Genomic DNA, 13,658 nt, shown 5'->3' with positions numbered 1-13,658 from the left:
GACAAATATAGAAATCTGTCTTGGAGCACAATCAGAAAGCTCTTTAGAAGCAAGGATGACAAGACTTTGCTTTACCTTCTCTGGACATGTTGTAAAGAGAGCAGTCCCTGGCAAATGACATCCTGCTTAATAAAGTAGAGCAGTGGTTCTCAGCCATCCTAATGCCACGACCCTTTCAGACAGTTCCTCATGTTGTCGTGACCCCCCCCAACCATAAAATTATTTTTGTTGCTACTTCATCACTATAATTTTGCTACTGTTATGAATTGGGCGACCCCTGTGAAAGGGTCATTTGACCCCCAAAGGGGTCGTGACCCACAGGTTGAGAACCGCTGAAGTAGAGGATTCATGAGGTAAATTGGCGCCATGGCTACCAGGGTGGACTTCCGTATAAGCAACAGTGTTTTGTTGTCCCCAGCGTGGCTGGGTTGGAACCAACACATCAGCACCTCGCAACTACTGTAACCGCATTGTGTTGTATGTAAATACAGCATTTGGTTAGATGTTCATTTGTTGATAGACATCTAGCTTCTTCTCTTATTGCTCTTCTGAACAGTGCTACAGTGGTACGATGAACATTGCACACCTTTCTACTTGTGTTCCTGGCTTGTAATTCTTTTGGGTATAGTCCTTAAGTTGGGGTTCTTGGCTCATAATGCAGTTCTATGTTTAACTTTTTAGGGTACCATTAAAACTATTTTCCATAACATACTAAAACAAAACAAAACACCCCCACACAAAACTTCTCGCTGGCATCAAGTCAGTTCCAATTGATAAACCAGAATGTTTGATGTTCACTCTTAAGCAATGAAAACAACCTTTGCCAGGAATCGGAGAATACGTGACAACAACTGTGTGTTTTCTGAATTGTGGTTATGGTTTTGTTTTAAAAGAATCCTTCCCAGAAAGAAAATTGCTTTGAGGATGATGATGACAACATATGTACAAATGTGCTTGACACAATGGATGAATGGATAGATTGTGATAGAGATGTAAGAGCCACCAACAACAATATTTAATAACAATAGTAAAGAAAACCTAAATCACTTATACATATGAGTATACAAATATGCAAGTATAAGTTTCATATTTCACATATTTTAATAAGGATAGATGTTTCTTTCCTTTTCTTAATTAAAATATTTTACTGAGGGCTCTTATGTGATGCCAACGTATGTACAAATATGCTTGATACAATTGACATCTGGATTGTGCTGTTTATTTTCTTAAACTATACTTAAAATGATTTGTCATTTAGGGTAAATAATGTATAAACTCTATAATACCTTTCATATGATTTTTTTCTTCATGAATATATTTTCCTTTAATCATTGTATTATCAAATATGAAATAAATGGTTTTACTTCCAAAAAAAGAAAACAAAACAACCTTTGGATTTTTGATAAGGGCAATACTAATAAGGTTCTGAGTACAATACAGATGTAATTAATATTTATTAGATAAATAAATGAAATATATGCTTATTATATGCCTGGCGCTATTAAAATATTTTACCTGTTCATTAAATTCTCAAATTGCCCAAGAGGTAGCTTTTCGAATTTTGAAAATTTTAGTTTGAAAATTTCGGGTCAGCTTATACTCGAGTATATACGGTATGTCTATTTTACTGGTGAAGAAGATGCGGAGAGGCTAAGCCTCTTGCCTAAGTGGCCCTGGTGGTAGTGGGTATGATGTGGCTAACCACGAGCTCCGCAGTTTGAAACCATCAGCTGCTTCTCCAGAGGAAGATGAGGCTTCCTCCTTTCTTACAGATGTTCAGTCTTGGAAACACACAGTGCAGTTCTACCCTGTCCTATAGAGTCGCTATGAGTTGGAATCGACTTGATGACCCTGACTTTTTGATATTGTTTGTTTGTTTCTTTGGAAACCTTTTCCAAGGTTGTGACTAGTGAGCAGGCCGTCTGGGCCCATGCTGAAACCTTCTTTGCCGCATGAGGATCAGGAAGCGACAAAGGGGAGAAGCGAGAGGGGTCACGGGACCAGTCCTCTTCAAACAGGAAGCCGTGGACCGCAAAGGAGCAGAGGCTGGCGCGTTGGACGGAAGAGCCACAGAGTGAGAGAGGCGGACAGGAGAGGCAGGGAGAGGGCTACGAAGATTTGGAGTTTTCGGCTATTAACAGAAATTGGAAATTGAACTGGTAGAGGTCTTGCTGTGTATATTCTCAGCAGCAACCAAATAAAGTTCGGAGAAGGGGACAATAAGCTAAATCAGAAAGAGAAGGATTGAAGATAACTGTCCCATTTTAAAGGAGGTGTACAGAAACCTAGGCATCGAAGAGCCTGAAAGACAGCCCAAGGGAGAGTACTTAAGAGGCCCGTGGGTGCAGCTCAGTAGGCTCTGCCCCTTCCCCTGTTCCGGGGCTCGCTGGGTTCATTCTGGGAATCTCCAGGCACTCCCAAAGTTCCTTTCTCTGTTGATATAATTTAGCAGGGGAAGGATTGTTAATGACTAATCTGTGTCCACGTGGCAAGAAGCCAAGGAAGAAATGCTGCTAGGCCGGAAGGCAGCCTGTGATCCTCCACGGCTTTGGGGAGATCTCCCTCCTCCTCATCATCATCCCGTTTTCTCCTGGACTCACCCCAATGCAAAATCAGATCCAGAGCATTTGGAGGGTAATTACTGGAGTTTGGAGAGGAGGACAGGGCTCTGAATCCCCACCCCACCCGGGACTTGAAATTTCGAATTCGGACACAACTTATTCCAAGTAAGTACCTAATTCCTCTGGGATGGGGTGTCTGTCACACAGCACAGAGGAGAAATGATGGTTTCATTTCTCTTTAACATCAGTAAGCCTTACCAATTGGTGGGTTAATATTTAATCGTTATGAGACTTTGGTGCCAAATTCTGATCATTAGAAGGAAGGAAGTGGGGGGGGGGAGCGGAAGGAAAGAAAGCAAGCACGAAAAAAAAAAGGAGAAACCCCAAAACAGCAAACAGAAAAAAGCAAGAGTTCTTCAGAGTGTAGTCTATGCTGCTGAATTGTACCTGTGGAAATTGTTCATTTGGTCTGTGATGTATCTTTTCATGGCAATTTTTAAAAAGGGGATCAGGTTTTAATGGATTGAACAATTGCTTACTTTTGTGAAAGATCCTCTAGGGATGCCTTTTAATAGTCTAGGAGCCCTGGTGGCATAATGGGTTATGTTTTGAGCTGCTAACCACAAGCTCAGCAGTTCAAAACCATCATTTGCTCTATGGGGGAAAGTTAAGCCTTTTTACTCCTGTAGATTTATGGTCTCAGAAGCGCAGAGGGGCAAGGATGCTATGAGTAGGAACCAACTCAACAACAGTGAGTTTAGAGTTTGGGTTTTTTTTAACTTTAACTATGTGAACCCCAATGGCATAGTGGATTATGAGTTGGGCTGTTAATGGCAAGATTAGCAGTTTGAACCCACCAACTGCACTGAGGGAGACCCATGAAGCGATCTGTCCTTGTAAGGATTGATAGTCTGGGAAACCCACGCAGTTCTACTTGGTCCTATATATTCCTGAGAGTCAGAATGAACTCAATGGCAGGTTGGTGCGATGTGTGGGGTGGGGTGGGCGTGGAGGGAGGTTGGTTGGTTGGTTTCTGTTCTGACCCCACGCTCAGTTTGACTTGTGCAGAGTGCAATAACTGGGCGATTGATTGCTTGAATCCTTGCTTTGAGTTTGTACTATTGTGAATGCCAGATGACTTGAATAGGAAAACCTTACTGCTCACGTGAAGAGAAAGTTTTCCCCAAGAGAAAAGTTGATTTGTAAGTTTTATCATTTGATATCAGATGTAGCCTCTGCTTTCCACTTCTAATATTAATAAGTGATCCTTTCAGATGAAAAATACCAGGAAGAATTTAATATTAAAATTGTCCCCAGACTGACTCCACAGATAAGCCCCCTCCTCCTCATCTGGGTCCCACTCTAGTGAATTAGGCAACGGTGGGGGTGCCTGGGCCATTTCTCCTGACTGGGCTTTGGTTTGAAAGGCAGGGGTGGAGAGATCACAAAGGACGCAACTTGAATTCTTTTTCTGAGGAACTCACGCTCAACAGATCAGATGTCACCCCTGGAAAACTTAGCCTGGACAAGAAGGGGAGGGAGGGAGAGGTGTTGGGGAAGCCCTCACCCTGTGGGGGCTGTGCCTTTATTCAGCGACAGCCACCCTTCTCCTTGTTTCACCCCTACTCCAACTCATGGCCCTGTGCCTTTTGCACTGTGGACTTTTCTGTTTTGCTGGGAATGTCGCAATGTGACTGATGCAACCCCCAGTTCACTGGTGCAGCGCTGGTCAGGGACAAAGCCCTCTCACATCCGGAGACCCTTCCTCACTAGATGGGGTGTTGTTTCTTAGAATAGGTCTCTCTCCTTGGGAGAAAGAAAATCATGTAACCCTTACCCTTTCTTCTCCTTCCCATTTCCACGCTTCCCAAATCTGGCCCAATTTTATAATAGAGTACGTGATGGTTGTGGGCCTCTGAGGACTCTTTATGGAAAAGAAGTGTGTGTGGGGGGGGGGAGTGTGTGTGCTCTAAGTTTGTAAGGGTCTGATGGAGCAAACTTTCATAGATGTCGAGGAATATGACATAAGGGATCCTGATGGCACAATGGGAAAGCACTCAACAGCTAACTGAAAGGTCAGCATGTTGAACTCTCCTGCTGGGGCAGAAAAGACCTATGAATGTGCTATTGTAAAGATAACCACCTAGAAGGTCCTGGTGGGGTGGGGTGCTGCTTGTCCTGTCGAGGTGCAGGCCGCACTGTGGGGTGAGCATTGGATTGTAAACCAAAAGGTTGGGGGCTCAAGCCCACCAGCTGCTCTGAGGGAGAAAGAGGAGGCTATTCGGTCCCGTGAAGGTGACCTCCTGGGAGAGCCTTCCAAGGCTCTTGGTGAGTGGAATTGACTCCCTGGCTGTTGGTAGGGTGACTGTGAATCAGAATCTACTAGATGGCACACCACAACAGCAGCAACCACCTGTCACCGACTTCACCCGCACTGCCTGCCTGGCTTCACACAATGCCTTATGTGGGCACTTTCCTTCTCATTTTCCGAGTGAGGAAACTGAGGCAAGCCGCCTGCTCCTAGTTCTGTCCATTAGGAAGTGGCAGGGCCTGCACTGGGGGGCAGTCTGTATCCCCAGAGTTCCTCCAGCTAGAGCACCATTGCTGGCCACTGAAAAGGCCTGGCATCTAAGAAGACTGGGGATGGGGTGGGGTGGGGTGCAGGTTAGGGTGGGGGTGAGGTGGGGAACAGCCCACAAGCATTCCAGCATGAAGGGTGATTTGTGAGACCCCACAACTATGCGGAAGATTCCAAAAACCCTGCGGGAAGTTTCCTAAAGGCTGTGCCATCAGCCTGGGTGGAAAGTTTTCAGTCCTTTTAGTTTTAGCCCAGGGGTCAGTCCAGGATAACTGTTTGGAGGACCTTAATGAAAGGCTCCCAGCAGCCGGGAGTAAGGCTGTCTGAAAGGAGCTTAGACTTGCGGGCCTGGGGTGGGGGGTGGGGGGACACAGCGGCGGGAGCTGTGAACCGGTGGGCATGCACTTCATGCCAGGATAGATGGTAAAGGGCTCACGTTGGCTTTCGGTGGGGAGATAAAGGAACGAAATAGGCATGTGCTCTTCTCCCCTCACTTTGCTCAGAACTTTATGCACCCCCACCCCCACCCCCTCCAACCCTAGCAGCATCAGCTATGGTGGGCCTAAAGGAAAGAGGACCAAATCCCCTCCCAGACCCTTCTCGGGGTCAATATTCTCTCCCTGGGGGGCCCCAGTCAGTGACTGGCGTCCTCAGCCACCTAGCAGCATGGGGAGAGACAGTCATCACCACAGGAAAGTACTCGCCCTTCTCCCTCCCTCTCTCCCCTGATGATCCTCTAGGCCCCTTGCTCTCTCCATGAGTTATTGATCCCCTTTCCAATACTGATGAGAAAGGATCGTGTTCTCACGGCTCTCTGCTATCTAAGCGGTGCCACTGCAGTGCCCACATCCAGGCTCTTGATTGGAAAGGGAAGCACACAGGTGCTGGACACAGGGAGGTGGTTGATTCTGTTAGGTTGACGAATTCAAATAGAGGGGTTGTGACTCAGTTGCATGCATGTGAACGGAAGATCTGTTCGTAGCTTGAGGATAAAACCCTAGTAAAAATTTTAAATAATAATATTCACTTTGAAATAACAATCCACCTTATTTTTTAAATCATTTTATTGGGGGCTCGTACAATTCTTATCACAATTCATACATCCATCCATTGTGTCAAGAATATAAGTACATTTGTTGCCATCATCATTCTCAAAACATTTGCCTTCTACTTGAACCCTTAGTATCTGCCGCTCATTTTCCCCCAGCCTCCCCACTCTCCCCTATATCATGAACCCTTCATCATTCACAAAGTATTATTTTGTCATATGTTACACTGTCTGATGTCTCCTCCCTCCCTCCCCCGCCTTCTTCTCTGCTGTCCATCCCCCAGGGAGGAGGTTATATCTAGATTCTTATAATCAGTTCCCCCTTTCCATCCCACATTCTCTCTACCCTCCAGGCATCGCCACTCTCACCACTGGTCCTGGAGGAGTCCTCTGTCCTGAATTCCCTGTGACTCCAGTTCCTATCTGAACCTATATACATCCTCTGGTCTAGCCAGAAATGTAAGGTAGAATTGGGATCATGATAGTGGGGGGTGGGCGGAGGAATCATTTAAGAACTAGAGGAAAGTTATATGTTACATCATTGCTACCCTGCACCCTGACTGGCTCATCTCCTTCCCACAACCCTTCAGTAAGGGGGTGTCCGGTTGGCTACCAATGGGCTTTGAGGCTCCACTCTGCACTCACCCCCATTCACAATGATATGATTTTTTGTTCCTTGATGCTTGATGCCTGATCCCTTTGACAGCTCGTGGTCACACAGGCTGGTGTGTTTCTTCCACGTAGGCTTTGTTGCTTCTGAAATAGATGACCATTTATTTATCTTCGAGCCGTTAAGACCTCAGGCGCTTTATCTTTTGATAGCCGGGCACCATCAGCTTTCTTCACCACATTTGCTTATGCATATGTTCGTCTTCATTGATCATATCAGGGAGGTGAGCACCCAACAATCCACTGTAAATGGTAGCATCATAGAGCCTTTTCCTGGTCCCATTATCTCTGGTTAACTTAGGTCTTTTAGTCTGCTGTTAAAGGTTGTAGCAGACATATTTAACAAGGTCCTGCCCTGGCTTGTTGTCAGTGTTCTGAGCCTCAAATTGTCCCTGTTCAAGCAGAGAATGAGCCACCACTTTCCCCGAAAGCCATTGAAGACCTCAGTGTAGATGCCAGGTCTACCTCAGCTTGGGGCTTAGGAACCAGAGGTGGCTGTGGTCCACCGTTGGGAGGGCAGGGCAGGACAAAGTGGCATCCTTCCTATAATCGCTGTGCAGGAGCTCCTTGCTCTCCTGGAATGCCAGGGGAATCATTTGTGAGGGTGTTTAAACATATGTGCGCATTTAGGTGTGTGGATGTGTGTTGTTCGATTCCAGCCAACCTGTTCCAACTTACAGTGACAGAATGAAGCACTGCCAGGTCCGGTGCCATCTTCCCAATTGTTGTTACATTGGAGCCCATTATTGGTGCATTGTATCAATCTCCATTACTGAAGGTCATTCCCTTTTTGTGCTGACCATCGAATTTAGCAAGAATAATGTTTTCCCATTCCACCCTCCCACCCTCTCCTTTTCCCCTTCTTCCCTCTCTCTATAGATAGAGAGACAAAGTTAAAAGGTCTATAATTTTCAATAAAGTTAAAAAATGCTGCCTAATCTTAAAAATGTTTTCCAATACGGAGTCCTAAAGAATATAAAGGAGCCCTGGTGGCTGAGTGATTACAGGTTGGGCTGCTAACCATAAGATTGGCAATTCAAAACCATTCCCTGGGAGATAGATGAGGCTTTTTACTCCTGGAAGGAATTAGTCTCAAAACCCCACAGGGGCCACTTCTATGCGCTCCTAGAAGGTTGATATGAATGGGCATCGACTCAATGGCAAAGGGTGAGAGAGACTAGATAAAATATGCCTGATTATGGCATCGAATTGTATCACATAACAGTGTATAATACACACAACGAGGAGAGTCCATGATCTCCTTAGGAAACTGACATCTCAATGCCTTTATCTCTTGAAAGTTGCAGCATTATTGCTAAGTTTGAGATCTCTTTTGACCTTCCCCCAGGTCTGTTCTCTGTTATTTTTTCATTCAGTGATAAGGCCTATAAAATTGCCTCAGTCTTTGTAACTACAACCGAATAGTCAGCGGAGTCCCTGGGCGCTGCAAATGGTTAGCACTCTTGGCTGGGAACAGAAAGGCTGGTGTTTTCAAACCAGCGAGAGGCACGTAGGAAGAAAAGCCTGCTGTTCTACATCTGAAAAATCAGCTGCTCAAAACGCTACACAGCAGAGTTCAACTCTAGCACAGAAAGGTTGCTGTAAATTAGAACCAACTCAATGGCCGAAAAGAGTGAGCACAGATTTCTTCGTTATTTATTTCACTGCTGTCAGTTATTTAGATGCCTTGCACTTTTCCTCATTAGAAATATGCTACGATGAACATCTTTGAGCATGTGTGCCACGGTTTCGCTACAGAAAGTACCTATGGACAGGAATTGCTTCTTATTTTAATTAAGAACACTATGGAGAACATATTTAATAAATCAATTACAAACGGATATACTTGACATTCTAACCACTGAGGATTGAATTGTGTCCCCTCAAAAGATGTGTGGAAGGCTTACTAGGTCTAAGAAGTATAAAAATGTACAAAAGTGGATTGAGTAAGTAGCTCTGGGCTTATGAAACAGCACCTGCAAAGACATACATTTCCACAATCTAATAATGACATAATACTAAAAGGCCACAGGGGAAGAAGTTCAAACCCATTGGAGCAGACCTGGTGTCCAAAGGTATCATGCTGGTCTTATCAGTGCGTGGAAATCCCCGGTGAGTGATGGGGACATGGCACACCTTGGAAGAGGCAGGCAGAGGAGTCGTTTTTACTAGAAGTGGCCAGCACTAGGACTAAAGATGAAGGAATGAGAGGGAAATCTCTCAAAGTAAATTGTGGAAGAGCATTTCATTTTATGGAGTGTACGATGGAAATGTACTGCTCTTAGTTGGAAGAATCTAAGTCAGCAGAAACCACAGGTCAGAAAATGAGCAGTGTGTTGGTAAGAATGCTCCTGAGAAGGAAGGATCATGTGAGGGACAACGGAGGACAATGTAAGATATGGAAATAATAATAATCTATAGCTTATCAAGGGTTCCTAAGCCAGGATGGGTGGGGAACGGAGGGGGAAGAAATGGGGAGCTGATATCAGGGGCTCAAGTGGGAAGAGAATGCTTTGAAAATGATGATGGAAGCATATGTGCAAATGTGTTTGACACACTGGATGAATGTATGGGTTGTGGTAAGAGATGTAAGAGCCCCCAATAAAAGTAAGAAAAAAACCCAAGGGTTCATGAGGGTGGGAGGGTGGAGGAGGGAGGGGAAAAAAGAGGAGCTGATACCAAGGGCTCAAGTCAAAAGAAAATGTTTTGGAGATGATGGCAACGTATGTACCAAAGTGCTTGATACAATTGATGTGTGAATTGTTATAAGAGCTGTAAGGGACCCCAATAAAATGAGTTATTAAAATTAAAAAAAGAAGAAGTTTGGCTCGTTATGAGTTCATCCTCAGTAGGGTTGAATCCCTGGAAAAAGGACATCATATTTGGCAAATAAATGGTCTATGAAACAAAGGGAAGACTTTCAATGCGATGGGCTGAACCAGTGGTTACAACGGGCTCCAACACAGCAAGCATGGTGAGACGGTGCTGGATTCAGCAGGGCGTCATTCCGTGGTCTACAGGGTTACCAAGAGTTGGGACCAACTTAACAGCAGCTAACAACAACAGTCAGGGACAGATAAGCTACCACAACAATGCAGTGGCTTAAAGAATATTGTCTCTCAAATAGTAAAAATCTGAGTGTCCCAGGCAGGTACAGGTGTTGGTTCTATGCCTTTATTCAAGGACCCTGGTTTTTTGCAAGTTGTTGCTCTACTTGCTAAGTAGGCACTATCTGAATATACATGATCAATCTGGGTGACTGCACCTACCCTGTCACAGGCTACCCAGTCAAATAGGAAAGGGGGAAAAGGATGTAGAAAGGTGGCAGATCCATGATCTTAAAGCCTCTGATGTGGTAGTGGCACACCTCACGTTTGCTTAATTCCATTGGAGCGAAATGAGTCACATACTCATACCTGACGACAAGGGGGACTCACAAATGGAGCTTAGTGGAGCGTCCAGAAGAACAGAGGAAACTCTCTGAGTTGTGACAGGAGAACAACACAAGAACCCACTTTTCAGGGCTGGTCCAGGGTCCATTGTGTGATGTTAAAATGGAAGGCATCATACTTGAGTCTCGTCAGTGGGGGCTCCAGCGTCCTGACCAGCTTGACAGAGTGGCTCTACTGGAAACCAAAGGTAACTAAATTGAACACCAAACACAGAAGCATTCAGCCAGGGAGTCAGGACTGAGTGTCCAGATGAGAACAATTGTGGACCAAATTTCAGTGCTGCCAAGAAGGCAGCATTGATGGTCCTGTCCAGAGGAGGAGACAGTAACGGGCTAATAAATCTGTCAATGGACATTTTTTCCATAGCTCATGTGGTGACAAGGGAAGCTCAGGGGCCTTGGTTTGAATCCTGCTTCTCTCTCTTCTTGGTTGTATGCTCTTGGGAAGGAAAGTCACAGGATCTCTGCAATCGTCGATGTCTTGAACTATAAAGAGCAGGGATCCCATTCCTGATAGTTCCTCAGTCTAGTCACCTAGGGAAACCAGAACACAGTCTGGTAGCATCTGGGGAACAACTCCTCAGGGAGTGGGCTGGGAAGTTAGGAGTCCAAGAACTGGTTCTTAAGGAGGAAGCCTCCGATCCCAACCTTCCACTGTAGATGCTCCTTTCATAAGTGACTGCAACTGAAGCTCCGCCACCGTCGGTACCACTGTGGGATCTCCAGAGAGCACCAGGGCACCATTCCCGAAGTTCTCACGTCTGCTGGGATCACTTTTGATGTACAACACATGAAGGAAGTGGGCCGTCACACAGCATCTTCAGAGACATCGAACAAAAAGTTTGAGGAAAGAAAGAGAAAATGTGAGCAAACCTTACACAATCTTGCTACTTCGTTTGTGTAGATAAACAGTTAATATTGTAAGCTCAGTTAGATGCAAACTTAAAAACAACTGCTTCATCCTCAAGACGGATTGTGTGATGCCTAGAGGCAGAGTCTGGGAGAGCAGCACAAGCTGGGACAGACTTCTGGGCCAGACACAGGCTTCTCCACGCCACGGCTGCGTGGTGGAACGGAGGAGGGACGATGGCTTTACTCTCTGAATTTCAATGTTCTCATCTATAGAATGTGCATATCATTTTGTTCCCCCTACAAGGCCTTCCTTTTTTCCTTTAAGAACCTTCTTCCAACCTTGGGATTTTGCCTGGACTTCAAGGGTCACCGACTAGAAAAAGGTTCCCCATTTCCCTGTTCGTTGAGTGGATTCCACAGACATCCAATAAAGCGTATGTTTCACCATCAAACAGAGAAAATGTCATCCCAGATGGTGTCTTTGGGGGTGAAGAGTTAAAAATGAACTAGCATACTTCACCAGTTATCAACCTTCATCTTTGGAGAGTTGAAATTCTTCTAAACCACAGTCCAACCTACTTAATTGGAGCAGAGTCTCCTTTGGCAAGTGGTCTAGCCTAAAATACGAAGAGCTCATGTACAACATGACCTTCCTGGGCCACTGGGTCTACACAAGTCAACATTGATAACCAGAAATCCATGCTGCCAGGAAATAGGTCTCATCACTTTAAACACAAACAGACTTATTATTTCTGAAATTATTCCTGGGAAATTAAATTGAGACGTTACAGCTGCATGCAGCTTAAAGTAAAAGAAACATCTCCATCTCTGCTTCCACTGACACCCAAAGCATCAAGCTAGACCCTACATGTCAGCCGGCACTTGCCTCTTCTTCCTCCTCATTTGAATATATCGTCCCTTCGTTTTCATCCCTACACATGCCATTCTCGCATGCCCCTTCATCATCTCACCTCAGCTACAATTTCCTGAAAAGTCTCCCTCTTTTACTGCCCATTCTCCTCCTTCCCGCTCATTAGTGTAAACTTCCGGAATCCAAATTCTATTGTACCACTCAAACACTTCCTGAAACTCTCCACTCACCACAGATAGAATGCAAATGTGTCATAGGAAGAAAGTACTTTAGTCTCAGTGCTTCAGTCATGTGTATGTACTCAATAAACTCATTTGAAATCGATGTTGGCATTAGGTTGTCAGAAGGTAATTCGTAGGTGGAAACAACACACGCGTCCATCTACCGATGAGTGTGAAGACAAACTGTGATATGTATACGGTGCGTCACTCAACCAGAAAGAGAAATGACATGTTGGTGCATGCTACAGCTTGTATAAACCTTGACAATGATGCTGAGTGAAATGTGAAGCACAAAATGGCAAATGCATGATCCCTCTTAAAATACACATCCAATTTGGCAAATAGGCAGAGACAAATGTGGTTACTGGAGTAGGAGGTGGGCAGGTGGCGGGGGGGGGGGGATGAATGAAGGTGTAGCCGAAGATGTACTGAGTGCCTAATTGGGGTGATGTAAAACTTGGAAATAGTGGCGAGGGCCACACAACACCATCAATGGTAAAATTGTTATAGATATTTTCCCCACAATATATTTTTTAGAAATAAGAGATATTTTCATTTATTAGTCTTTTCCATTATGGAATAGTTCCAATATATAAAAGATAGAGAATGAAGTAAGAGAACATTACAGGTAAATCTTCCACCCCAAATATATAGGCTTGATAACTTCTTAAACCCAAGGAAGCTATTTTTTTAAATCATTTTATTGGGGACTCATACACTTCTTATTGCAATCCATGCATACGTCCATTGTGTCCATACATCCATTCCTTCTTCTTTGTTTCCAACTTTTGCATTCCAGTCCCCAATAACTATCAATGCATCTTGATCACATGTTTGATTAATTTCAGACTGAAGATGTTGGTAGAATTCTCCCATTTCTACATCATTAGCGTTAGTGGTTGGTGCATACATGTGAGTAGTAGTTGCATTGACTGGATTTCCTTGTATGTGGATAGGTATTATCTCACCACAGACAATAGGGGACTTCACAGTACATCTTGAAATGTCTTCTTTGACGACAAATGCAACACCATTCCTCTGGAATCTGTCATTCTCGGCATAGTAAACTATCCAATTTTTCTGGTTCAAAATGGCTGCTATCAGTCCATTTCAGCTCAACAATACCTAGAATATCAATCTTTATGCATTTCATTTTTCACAACTTCTAATTTTCCCAGATTCACGCTTCATATGTTCCAAGTTCTGGTTACTAATTAATGTTTTCAGGCATTTCTTCTCATTTTGAGTCAAGCCCATGAGCAAAGGAAGGTCTAGAACACTTCACTCCCACAGGCTTGACGCCATCCACGTCAGACAGTCAGACTCCTTCATGACGTTAGCTCTTCCTTAGGGGTTCGCCTTCTTGTACACTCTCTGACAAGGGTAGGCTCCTATTCAAGGGGTGTT

General features: G+C 44.5%; 1 protein-coding gene across 2 annotated transcripts in view; it reads left to right on the top strand.

The window, feature by feature from the left end:
- The first annotated feature begins 2,384 nt into the window (after window positions 1-2,384).
- The window catches only part of NR1H4 (nuclear receptor subfamily 1 group H member 4), a 104,117-nt gene continuing 92,843 nt past the window's right edge, over window positions 2,385-13,658 (top strand). For both annotated transcript variants that reach the window (XM_075552718.1, XM_075552717.1), the window contains exon 1: window positions 2,385-2,726. The gene's annotated coding sequence lies outside the window, so the exon portion shown is untranslated. The remainder of the gene's footprint in view (window positions 2,727-13,658) is intronic.

Source organism: Tenrec ecaudatus, chromosome 6, assembly GCF_050624435.1.
Source record: "Tenrec ecaudatus isolate mTenEca1 chromosome 6, mTenEca1.hap1, whole genome shotgun sequence".
NCBI classification, from domain to species: domain Eukaryota; kingdom Metazoa; phylum Chordata; class Mammalia; order Afrosoricida; family Tenrecidae; genus Tenrec; species Tenrec ecaudatus.
This window is presented reverse-complemented; position numbering and strand designations above follow the sequence as displayed.